Raw genomic sequence first — 13009 nt, 5'->3', positions numbered from 1 at the left:
ACCATTTCGAATCCCACCGCACCCTCTCCGCTATGCAATCTGGTTTCAGAGCTGGTCATGGGTGCACCTCAGCCACGCTCAAGGTCCTAAACGACATCGTAACCGCCATCGATAAGAAACAATACTGTGCTGCCGTATTCATTGACCTGGCCAAAGCTTTTGACTCTGTTAATCACCACATCCTCATCGGCAGACTCAGTAGCCTTGGTTTCTCAAACGATTGCGTCGCCTGGTTCACCAACTACTTCTCTGACAGAGTTCAGTGTGTCAAATCGGAGGGCCTGCTGTCCGGACCTCTGGCATTCTCTATGGGGGTACCTCAGGGTTCAATTCTTGGGCCAACTCTTTTCTCTGTATACATCAATGATGTCGCTCTTGCTGCTGGTGAATCTCTGATCCACCTCTACGCAGACGACACCATTCTGTATACTTCTGGCCCTTCTTTGGACACTGTGTTAACCTCTTACATCTGCTCCAATATCCAATGATGGGCGTGGCGCGAAATACAAATTCCTCTAAAATCCGAAAACTTAAATTTTTCAAACATATGACTATTTTACAGCATTTTAAAGACAAGACTCTCGTTAATCTAACCACACTGTCCGATTTCAAAAAGGCTTTACAACGAAAGCAAAACATTAGATTATGTCAGCAGAGTACCCAGCCAGAAATAATCAGACACCCATTTTTCAAGCTAGCATATAATGTCACAAAAAACAAAACCACAGCTAAATGCAGCACTAACCTTTGATGATCTTCATCAGATGACAACCCTAGGACATTATGTTATACAATGCATGCATGTTTTGTTCAATCAAGTTCATATTTATATCAAAAAACAGCTTTTTTTTACATTAGCATGTGACGTTCAGAACTAGCATACCCCCGCAAACATCCAGTGAATTTACTAAATTACTCACGATAAACGTTCACAAAAAACATAACAATTATTTTAAGAATTATAGATACAGAACTCCTCTATGCACTCGATATGTCCGATTTTAAAATAGCTTTTCGGTGAAAGCACATTTTGCAATATTCTCAGTAGATAGCCCAGCCATCACGGCTAGCCATTTAGACACCGACCAAGTTTAGCCCTGATCAAACTCCGATTTACTATTACAAAAGTTTAATTACCTTTGTTGTCTTCGTTAGAATGCACTCCCAGGACTGCTACTTCAATAACAAATGTTGGTTTGGTCCAAAATAATCCATCGTTATATCCAAATTGCGCTGTTTTGTTTGTGCGTTCCAAGACACTATCCGAAATGGTAAATCAGGGTCGCGAGCATGGCGCAATTCGTGACAAAAGATTTCTAAATATTCCATTACCGTACTTCGAAGCATGTCAACCGCTGTTTAAAATCCATTTTCATGCCATTTTTCTCATAAAAAAGCGATAATATTCCGACCGGGAATCTCCGTTTAGCTAAACAGAGGAAAGAAAACAAAGCTTTCGGTCGACGCGGGCATGAGCCTGAGTCTCACAGTACTGTAACCAGCCACTATCCAAACGCGCTACTTTGTTTCAGCCAGAGCCTGCAAAGCCATGATTCAGCATTTTGCCGCCTTCTGAGAGTCCATGTGAGCCGTAGAAAGTGTCACGTAAGAGCAGAGATCCCCTGTAATAGATAGAGATAATCAACAAGGCCAAGAAATGGTCAGCCAGGGTACTTCCTGTACAGAATCTTCTCAGGTTTTGGCCTGCCAAATGAGTTCTGTTATACTCACAGACACCATTCAAACAGTTTTAGAAACTTTGGAGTGTTTTCTATCCAAAGCTAATAATTATATGCATATTCTAGTTTCTGGGCAGGAGTACTAATCAGATTAAATCGGGTACGTTATTTATCCGTCCGTGAAAATACTGCCCCCTAGCCATAACAGGTTAACAACCCTCCAGACGAGCTTCAATGCCATTCAACTCTCCTTCCGTGGTCTCCAACTGCTCCTAAACACAAGTAAAACTAAATGCATGCTTTTCAACCGATCGCTGCCTGCACCTGCCCGCCTGTCCAGCCTCACTTCTCTGGACGGTTCTAACTTAGAATTTGTGGACAACTACAAATACCTAGGTGTCTGGTTAGACTGTAAACTCTCCTTCCAGACTCACATCAATCATCTCCTATCCAAAGTTAAATCTAGAATTGGCTTTCTATTTCGCAACAAAGCATCCTTCACTCATGCTGCCAAACATACCCTCGTAAAACTGACCATCCTACCAATCCTCGACTTCGGCGATGTCATTTACAAAATAGCCTACAATACCCTAGTCAACAAGCTGGATGCAGTCTATCACAGTGCCATCCGTTTTGTCACCAAAGCCCCATATACTACCCACCACTGCGACCTGTACGCTCTCGTTGGCTGGCCTTCGCTTCATAATCGTCGCCAAACACATTGGCTCCAGGTCATCTACAAGACCCTGCTAGGTAAAGTCCCCCCTTATCTCTGCTCACTGGTCACCATAGCAGCACCCACCTGTAGCACGCGCTCCAGCAGGTATATCTCTCTGGTCACCCCTAAAGCCAACTCCTCCTTTGGTCGTCTCTCCTTCCAGTTCTCTGCTGCCAATGACTGGAACGAACTACAAAAATCTCTGAAACTGGAAACACTTATCTCCCTCACTAGCTTTAAGCACCAGCTATCAGAGCAGCTCCCAGATCACTGCACCTGTACATAGCCCATCTATAATTTAGCCCAAACTACTACTTCTTCCCCTACTGTATTTATTTATTTTATTTATTTTGCTCCTTTGCACCATATTATTTATATTTTAACTTTGAACTTTCTTCAAACTACAAATCTACCATTCCAGTGTTTTACTTGCTATACTTTATTTACTTTGCCACCATGACCTTTTTGCCTTTACCTCCCTTATCTCACATCATTTGCTCACATTGTATATAGCATTATTTTTTTTCTTCTACTGCATCATTGATTGTATGTTGTTTTACTCCATGTGTAACTCTATGTTTTTGTATGTTGTCGAACTGCTTTGCTTTATCTTGACCAGGTCGCAATTGTAAATGAGAACTTGTTCTCAACTTGCCTACCTGGTTAAATAAAGGTGAAATAAATAAAATAAATAAAAAATTAACCTCTTGGCGTTCCCCTAGGCAGGGGGGCGCTAAAGCGATTTTTGAAAGAAATTCGTGCCCATTTTAAACGGCCTCCTACTCAAACTCAGAAGCTAGGATATGCATATAATTAATACTTGTGGATAGAAAACACCCTAAAGTTTCTAGAACTGTTTGAATGGTGTCTGTGAGTATAACAGAACTCATATGGCAGTCAAAACCCCGAGACAGATGGAAACAGGAAGTGGAATTCTGAATTGCGAACTCAACTTCATCACGTTGCCTATTAATCACACCGTGAGCTGTGGTTCATTGAGCACTTCCTATTGCTTCCACTAGATGTCCCCAGTCTTCACAAATTGGTTTGAGCCTTCTACTGTTAAAACTGAATGAATGAGACGCTGTGGAACGTAGTCACACGGAGAGGGCCATCACCATTATGACGCCGGCGCCCCTGGTTACCCTCCCCTTTCGAAACGTTTTGAAACACAATGCAATCGTCCCCCTCTAATCTTATTGGCTCTCTTGTTGAAAAACGCCCTGAAGATTTATGTTATACAACGTTTGACATGTTTGAACGAACCTAAATGGGAAAGAAATGCATTTTCTCGAAATGGCTGTCCCGTGGCCGACGGAAGTTTTGGAGCAGCCTTCAGACGCGCTAACAAGAACAAGCATTTTTTCGAACTAAAATACATTTGTTGTGGACCTGGGATTCCTGGAAGTGCTTTCTGATGAAGACAACCAAAGGTAAGGGATTATTGACAATAGTATACAAGACTAGATTTGATTTGATATGCGATTGTTCCAAGATGGCTAGCCTATTGCTATTGCTAGCCTATTGTTCTGAGTATCGCATCCCCTTTTATCGCAAAGTGTGATTACCCAGTAAAGTTATTTTTAAATCTGGCATTACAGGTGCTTTCAAGAGATATTCATCTATAAATCTTAGAATGACAATATTACATTTAAAAAATGTTTTCGAATAGTAATTTAGTAAATTGTAGCTCTGTTTCATCGGATGCATTTGAGGGAAAATAGTTAGTCAACGTTACGCACCGATGTAAAATGCTGTTTTTATATATAAATATGAACTTTATCGAACAAAAGAATGCATGTATTGTGTAACATGATGTCCTAGGTGTGTCATCTGATGAAGATTGTCAAAGGTTAGTGCTGCATTTAGCTGTTTTTTGGTTATTTGTGATGCATGTGGTTGGTCGGAAAATGGCTATGTGGCTACTTTTACGATATACTCCTCTAACATAATCTAATGTTTTGCTTTTGCTGTAAAGCCTTTTTGAAATCTGACAACGTGGTTCGATTCAGGAGAGGTGTATCTATAAAACGATATAATTTGAAAAAAAAATTGAAAAAAAAGTATTACATTTTGTTATGCTAATGGCGATATGATTTTTCGCTGGATGTCTGGAGGCCGCACAGGGGTTAAGTACCTGGTATATTTCCAACTGGTTCTATTACCAAAATATGGTTCCTTTCCCCCCACTTGTTTGATGTTCCCAGACTCTCTATATTTAACAAAGGCTATTCAAAAGTCCTTCAGTAGGGTCAGAGAGAGAGGGGAAGGGAGAAGTATTTATGGGGGGTCATAAACCTTACCCACAGGCCAATGTCATGACACTGTTGAAGAAGTGGCATGAGAGGACAGCCTTGGCCGTGTTATGGTCGGGACCCAGGACGCCAACGGTACCAGTGGTGGTCCCGAGCAATGAGGACCTTGACCCAACCCAGAAGCAAGAGCTCAGGGAGCTCGGCGATCGGAATACGGCGGTGTTCTCCGAGAAGCCAGGCCGCACGACCCTCTTTGATCACCACATCCATACCCGGCCTGGGGAAACATTACGAAAGCGGCCATATCGGATTCCGGAGGCCCGAAGGAAGGCTGTGAAACAGGAAGTGGAGGATATGCTGAGGATGGGGTCGTTGAAGAGTCTCACAGTGCATGGTGCAGCCCCATCGTGTTGGTGCCCAAATCGGACGGTAGCCTGCGCTTCTGTAATGATTTCCGGGTTGTGAACGACATAAGCTTGTTCGACGCATATCCCATGCTGAGGGTTGACCACCATTATTGTTGCACACAGGTAAGAAAGAGACAGGTAGGTGAGTATTGAACACAGGTAAGAAAGAGTATTGAACACAGGTAAGATAGGGACAGGTAGGTTAGTATTGAACACAGGTAAGATAGAGACAGTTAGGTGAGTATTGAACACACATAAGATAGAGACAGGAAGGTGAGTTTAGATCACAGGTAAGAAAGAGACAGGTAGGTGAGTATTGAACACAGGTAAGATAGAGTATTGAACAGAGAGAGAGGTATGTCGTGTCTTTGGCATCATTAAAACAGAAAGACATGTTTATCAAATAACTCTCTGTAATTATTATTACGCGATTAAACTGATTAATCGTGTAACTGTAATTAACTAGAAGGTCGGGGCACCAAGGAAAATATTCCGATTACAAAGTTATAATTTTCACTAATATAACTTTCATGAATTTATAATATCTGATCAATTAGTCTTCTGATTAATGACGTATTAGTTACCTCGTCAGTCTCATTCCAAACGTCGTAAATTGTTAGTTATCTGCACGAACCCAGTCTTCACAATGAGTCATCCATACATCAATTGTCTTCACAAACAGTAGATATGGTTACAAGGAAATTATAGGAGAATGTTCCCTAGTGGGCTAAACCGTCATGGCGGTTTGTTAGACAAAAGGGGAGTGGGGTCAGCGGAGAAGACACTACAGAGTTGATAAATATTAACCTGTTAGGGCTAGGGGGCAGTAATGACACGGCTGGATAAAAAACGTACCCGATTTAATCTGGTTACTACTCCTACCCAGTAACTAGAATATGCATATAATTATTGGCTTTGGATAGAAAACACCCTAAAGTTTCTAAAACTGTTTGAATGGTGTCTGTGAGTATAACAGAACTCATATGGCAGGCCAAAACCTGAGAAGATTCCATGCAGGAAGTGGCCTGTCTGACAAGGTGTGTTTGATCTTGGCTCTTTTTATTGAAGACTGAGGATCTTTGCAATAACGTGTCACTTCCTACGGCTCCCATAGGCTCTCAGAGCCCGGGAAAAAGCTGAACGATATCGAGGCAGGCTCTGGCTGAAACACTTTAGCGCGTTTGGATAGTGGCTGGTCAGAGTACTGTGGGCTTAGGCGTGTGCCCGAGTCGACCGAATGCTTTATTTTCTTTCCTCTGTTTACCTAAATGCAGATTCCCGGTCGGAATATTATCGCTTTTTTACGAGAAAAATTGCCTAAAAATGGATTTTAAACAGCGGTTGACATGCTTCGAAGTACGGTAATGGAATATTTCGAAATTTTTTGTCACGAATTGCGCCATGCTCGTCACCCTTATTTACCCTTTCGGATAGTGTCTTGAACGCACGAACAAAACGCCGCTGTTTGGATATAACTATGGATTATTTTGAACCAAACGAACATTTGTTATTGAAGTAGCAGTCCTGGGAGTGCATTCTGACGAAGACAGCAAAGCTAATAACATTTTTCTTATAGTAAATCTGACTTTGGTGAGTGCTACATTTGCTGGGTGTCTAAATAGCTAGCCCTGTGATGCCGGGCTATCTACTGAGAATATTGCAAAATGTGCTTTCACCGAAAAGCTATTTTAAAATTGGACATATCGAGTGCATAGAGGAGTTCTGTATCTATAATTCTTTAAATAATTGTTATGCTTTTTGTGAACGTTTATCGTGAGTAATTTAGTAAATTCACCGGCAGTGTTCGGTGGGAATGCTAGTCACATGCTAGTCACATGCTAATGTAAAAAGCTGTTTTTTTATATAAATATGAACTTGATTGAACAAAACATGCATGTATTGTATAACATAATGTCCTAGGGTTGTCATCTGATGAAGATCATCAAAGGTTAGTGCTGCATTTAGCTGTGGTTTGGGTTTATGTGACATTATATGCTAGCTTGAAAAATGGGTGTCTGATTATTTCTGACTGTGTACTCTGCTGACATAATCTAATGTTTTGCTTTCGTTGTAAAGCCTTTTTGAAATCGGACAGTGTGGTTAGATTAACGAGAGTCTTATCTTTAAAATGGTGTAAAATAGTCATATTTTTGAAAAATTGAAGTAATAGCATTTCTACGGTATTTGAATAACGCGCCACAGGATTCAACTGGCTGTTGAGTAGGTGGGACGCAAGCGTCCCACCTAGCCCATAGAGGTTAAAATGGTGTAAAATAGTCATATGTTTGAAAAATTGAAGTTTTTGCATTTCTGAGGTTTTTGAATAACGCGCCATGGGATTACACTGGCTGTTACGTAGGTGGGACGATATGGTGCCACCTACCCTAGAGAGGTTAACAATTGAAATGCTAACCCTTTGCACATGAACGCTCACTCATTCGGGAACAATTGCAATCAATATATATATTTACGCTCAGTGTGTCGTCGGGATCTTTGTTGAAGAGTTCGTTCTGTTGGAGAGTTTTGGGTTCTGTCTCTCTCTCTCTCTCTCTCTCTCTCTCTCTCTCTCTCTCTCGGTTAGAATGGATATTTCAAAGTGACATTCATTAATGTCGTTATAGGACAGTTCCGTCCGTCTTCGCGTTCAATGATACCGAATTCCTAGCTGCAGACTAGTAATTAATATCAAAGACTTGTTATTATTCTGTCGGTATCAATAGTCTAAGAGTTTAACCACGTGGTATGGTTAAAGTTCAGAAAAAGGAATGCATGGTCAAACCTTCAGCCACTCGTAGTGCAGGTCAACTCGGTCTGGTGATAGAAAATCTGGGTGGGGGTTATATTCGGAACATAGAAAAGGCTGTCTCATGACGCCAGGTCCCGTCTGTTCATGGGGGCGTGTCGATGACTTGGTGAAACTTTAAACAGAAATACAATTCTCTCACATTAACCTGTTAGGGCTAGGGGGCAGTATTTACACCGCCGGATAAAAAACGTACCCGATTTAATCTGGTTACCACTCCTACCCAGTAACTAGAATATGCATATACTTATTACATATGGATAGAAAACACCCTAAAGTTTCTAAAACTGTTTGAATGGTGTCTGTGAGTATAACAGAACTCATTTGGCAGGCAAAAACCTGACAAGGTTTCAGGCAGGAAGTGGCCTGTCTGACAAGGTGTCGTTCTTCTTGTCTCTGTTTATTGAAGAGTGAGGATCTTAGCTGTCCCGTGACACTTCCTACGGCTGCCATAGGCTCTCAGAAGAGGCAAAACGCAGAATCGTGGCTTTGCAGGCTCTGGCTGAAAAAAAGTAGCGCGTTTGGGTAGTGGCTGGTTACAGTACTGTGAGACTCAGGCTCGTGCCCGCGTCGACCGAAAGCTTTGTTTACTTTCCTCTGTTTAGCTAAATGGACATTCCCGGTCGGAATATTATCGCTTTTTTACGAGAAAAATGGCATAAAAATGGATTTTAAACAGCGGTTGACATGCTTCGAAGTACGGTAATGGAATATTTAGATTTTTTTTGTCACGAATTGCGCCATGCGCACGACCCTGATTTACCATTTCAGATAGTGTCTGGAACGCACGAACAAAACGCCGCTATTCGGATATAACGATGGATTATTTTGGACCAAACCAACATTTGTTATTGAAGTAGCAGTCCTGGGAGTGCATTCTGACGAAGAAAACAAAAGGTAATCAAACTTTTATAATAGTAAATCTGATATTGGTGAGTACTAAACTTGGTCGGTGTCTAAATAGCTAGCCCGTGATGCCTGGGCTATGTACTTAGAATATTGCAAAATGTGCTTTCACCAAAAAGCTATTTTAAAATCGGACATATCGAGTGCATAGAGGAGTTCTGTATCTATAATTCTTAAAATAATTGTTATGCTTTTTGTGAACGTTTATCGTGAGTAATTTAGTAAATTGTTAGCGAATTCCCCGGAAGTTTGTGGGGGGCATGCTAGTTCTGAACGTCACATGCTAATGTAAAAAGCTGGTTTTTGATATAAATATGAACTTGATTGAACAAAACATGCATGTATTGTATAACATAATGTCCTAGGGTTGTCATCTGATGAAGATCATCAAAGGTTAGTGCTGCATTTAGCTGTCTTCTGGGTTTTTGTGATATTATATGCTAGCTTGAAAAATGGGTGTCTGATTATTTCTGGCTTGGTACTCTGCTGACATAATCTAATGTTTTGCTTTCGTTGTAAAGCCTTTTTGAAATCGGACAGTGTGGTTAGATTAACGAGAGTCTTGTCTTTAACCTCTCTAGGCTAGGCGGGACGAATTCGTCCCACCTACGTAACAGCCACTGCTATCCTGTGGCGCGATTTTCAAAACCTTAAAAATCCTATTACTTCAATTTCTCAAACATATGACTATTTTACAGCCATTTAAAGACAAGACTCTCGTTAATCTAACCACACTGTCCGATTTCAAAAAGGCTTTACAACGAAAGCAAAACATTAGATTATGTCAGCAGAGTACCCAGCCAGAAATAATCAGACACCCATTTTTCAAGCTAGCATATAATGTCACATAAACCCAAACCACAGCTAAATGTAGCACTAACCTTTGATGATCTTCATCAGATGACAACCCTAGGACATTATGTTACACAATACATGCATGTTTTGTTCAATCAAGTTCATATTTATATCAAAAACCTGATTTTACATTAGCATGTGACTTGCATGTGACTAGCATTCCCACCGAACACTGCCGGTGAATTTACTAAATTACTCACGATAAACGTTCACAAAAAGCATAACAATTATTTTAAGAATTATAGATACAGAACTCCTCTATGCACTCGATATGTCCGATTTTAAAATAGCTTTTCGGTGAAAGCACATTTTGCAATATTCTCAGTAGATAGCCCGGCATCACAGGGCTAGCTATTTAGACACCCAGCAAGTTTAGCACTCACCAAAGTCCGATTTACTATAAGAAAAATGTTATTAGCTTTGCTGTCTTCGTCAGAATGCACTCCCAGGACTTCTACTTCAATAACAAATGTTGGTTTGGTTCAAAATAATCCATAGTTATATCCAAATAGCGGCGTTTTGTTTGTGCGTTCAAGACACTATCCGAATGGTAAAGAAGGGTCACGAGCACGACGCAAAATTCTAAATATTCCATTACTGTACTTCGAAGCATGTCAACCGCTGTTTAAAATCAATTTTTATGCCATTTTTCTCGTAAAAAAGCGATAATATTCCGACCGGGAATCTGCGTTTAGGTAAAAAGACGAAAGAAAATAAAGCATGGGGTCGACTCGTGCACGTGCCTAAGCCCATTGTCCTCTGATCGGCCACTTGCCAAAAGCGCAAATGTGTTTCAGCCTGGGGCTGCCTCGATATCATTCAGCTTTTTCCCGGGCTCTGAGAGCCTATGGGAGCCGTAGGAAGTGTCACGTAACAGCAAAGATCCTCAGTCTTCAATAAACAGAGACAAGAAGCTCAAGGAATGGTCAGAGAGGGCACTTCCTGTTTGGAATCTTCTCAGGTTTTTGCCTGCCATATGAATTCTGTTATACTCACAGACACCATTCAAACAGTTTTAGAAACTTTAGGGTGTTTTCTATCCAAAGCCAATAATTATATGCATATTCTAGTTTCTGGGCAGTAGTAATAACCAGATTAAATCGGGTACGTTTTTTATCCGGCCTTGTAAATACTGCCCCCTTCCCCCAACAGGTTAAGGAGAAGTATATCTATATTTCTTTCAATAACTGTTGCAATTTTATCAACGTTTATGATGAGTATTTTAGTAAATTGATGTGCTCATTCACCGGACATTTTGGTGGGAATACATTTTTGAACATCACGCACCAATGTAAAATGCTGTTTTTGGATATAAATATGAACTTTATCGAGCAAAACATACATGTATTGTGTAACATGAAGTCCTATGAGTGCCATCTGATGAAGATCATGGGGAGACATGCAGGAGCCCTGGCTCTGGGCGCAGGCACAGGACTCACCAGGCTGGGAAGACATGCAGGAGGCCTGGCTCCGGACAGGCGGGTGGCTCTGGCGGCTCCGGACAGGCGGCGGCTCTGGCGGCTCCGGACAGGCGGGCGGTTCCGGACAGGCGGGCGGCTCTGGTGGCTCCGGACAGGCGGGCGGCACTGGCTGCTCCGGACAGGCGGGCGGCTCTGGCGGCTCCGGACAGGCGGGCAGCTCTGGTGGCTCCGGACAGGCGGGCGGCTCTGGCGGCTCCGGACAGGCGGGCGGCTCTGGCGGCTCTGGACAGGCGGGCGGCTCTGGCTGCTCCGGACAGGCGGGCGGCTCTGGCGGCTCCGGACAGGCGGGCGGCTCTGGCGGCTCTGGACAGGCGGGCGGCTCCGGACAGGCGGGCGGCTCTGGCGGCTCCGGACAGGCGGGCGGCTCTGGCTGCTCCGGACAGGCGGGCGGCTCTGGCGGCTCCGGACAGGCGGGCGGCTCTGGTGGCTCCGGACAGGCGGGCGGCTCTGGCGGCTCCGGACAGGCGGGCGGCTCTGGCGACTCTGGACTGGCGGGTGGCTCTGGCGGCTCCGGACTGGCGGGCGGCTCTGGCGGCTCCGGACTGGCGGGCGGCTCTGGCGGCTCCGGACTGGCTCTGGGCGCAGGATTCACCAGGCTGGGGAGACATGCAGGAGGCCTGGCTCTGGGCGTAGGCACAGGACTCACCAGGCTGGGGAGACATGCAGGAGGCCTGGCTCTGGGCGCAGGCACAGGACTCACCAGGCTGGGAAGACATGCAGGAGGCCTGGTTCTGACCAAACCTAAATAGAGACATAAAAAGGCTCTCTTAGGTCAGGGCGTGATAATTACTTGATACATTGGAAAGAATAAACAAAAAATCAGAGCAAACTAGAATGCTATTTGGCCCTAAACAGAGATTAAACAGTGGCAGAATATATGACCACTCTGACTGACCCAAACTTAACCTCTATGGGCTAGGTGGGACGCAAGCGTCCCACCCGTGGTGCACTCCATCAACAGCAGGTGCATTTCAAGAGCGGCAAATTTGAATCCAAATAAATGTCAAAATTCAAATTTTTCAAACATACAACTATTTTACACCCTTTGAAAGATAAACATCTCCTTAATCTAACCACGTTTTACGATTTCAAAAAGGTTTTACGGCGAAAGCATCAATTTAGAGTATGTTAGGACAGTACATTTACAAGAGTTGTGTGTAATGTTGTGCCAATTCAAAGACAGGCGTCACCAAAACCATAAAATCAGCTAAAATTATGCACTAACCTTTTACAATCTCCAACAGATGACACTCCTAGGACATTGTGTTAGACAATGCATGCATTTTTAGTTCTATCAAGTTCATATTTATATCCAAAAACAGCGTTTTACTGTGGCGTTGATGTTCAGGAAATCGTTTCCCTCCAATAACCGGCATTCAAGTCAGCACCACAAATTAAATAATTAAAATTAGAAAACATTGGTAAAATATTATATTGTCATTTAAAGAATTATAGATTTACATCTCTTGAACGCAATCAACTTGCCAGATTTAAAAATAACCTTACTGGGAAATCACACTTTGCAATAATCTGAGCACTGCGCCCAGAAAAATACACGTTGCGATACAGACTAGCCGCCATGTTGGGGAGATCTAAAATCGAAAATACTATGTAAATAATCCATTACCTTTGATTCTCTTCATCAGATGTCACTTCCAGGTATCACAGGTCCATAACGAATGTAGTTTTGTTCAAAAAAGCTCATCATTTATGTCCAAAAATCTCCGTCTTGTTAGCACATGATCTAAGCCCGCCGGACTTCACTTCATGAACGAGGGGAAAAAATATATTTACGTTCGTTCAAACATGTCAAACGTTGTATAGCATAAATCATTAGGGCCTTTTTTAACCAGAACATGAATAATATTCAAGGTGGACGAATGCATTCTCTTTTATAACGTATTG

This window comes from Salmo salar, chromosome 11 (genome assembly GCF_965601325.2).
Source record: "Salmo salar chromosome 11, fSalSal1, whole genome shotgun sequence".
NCBI lineage: Eukaryota > Metazoa > Chordata > Actinopteri > Salmoniformes > Salmonidae > Salmo > Salmo salar.
Note: the sequence above shows the minus strand (reverse complement) of the source record.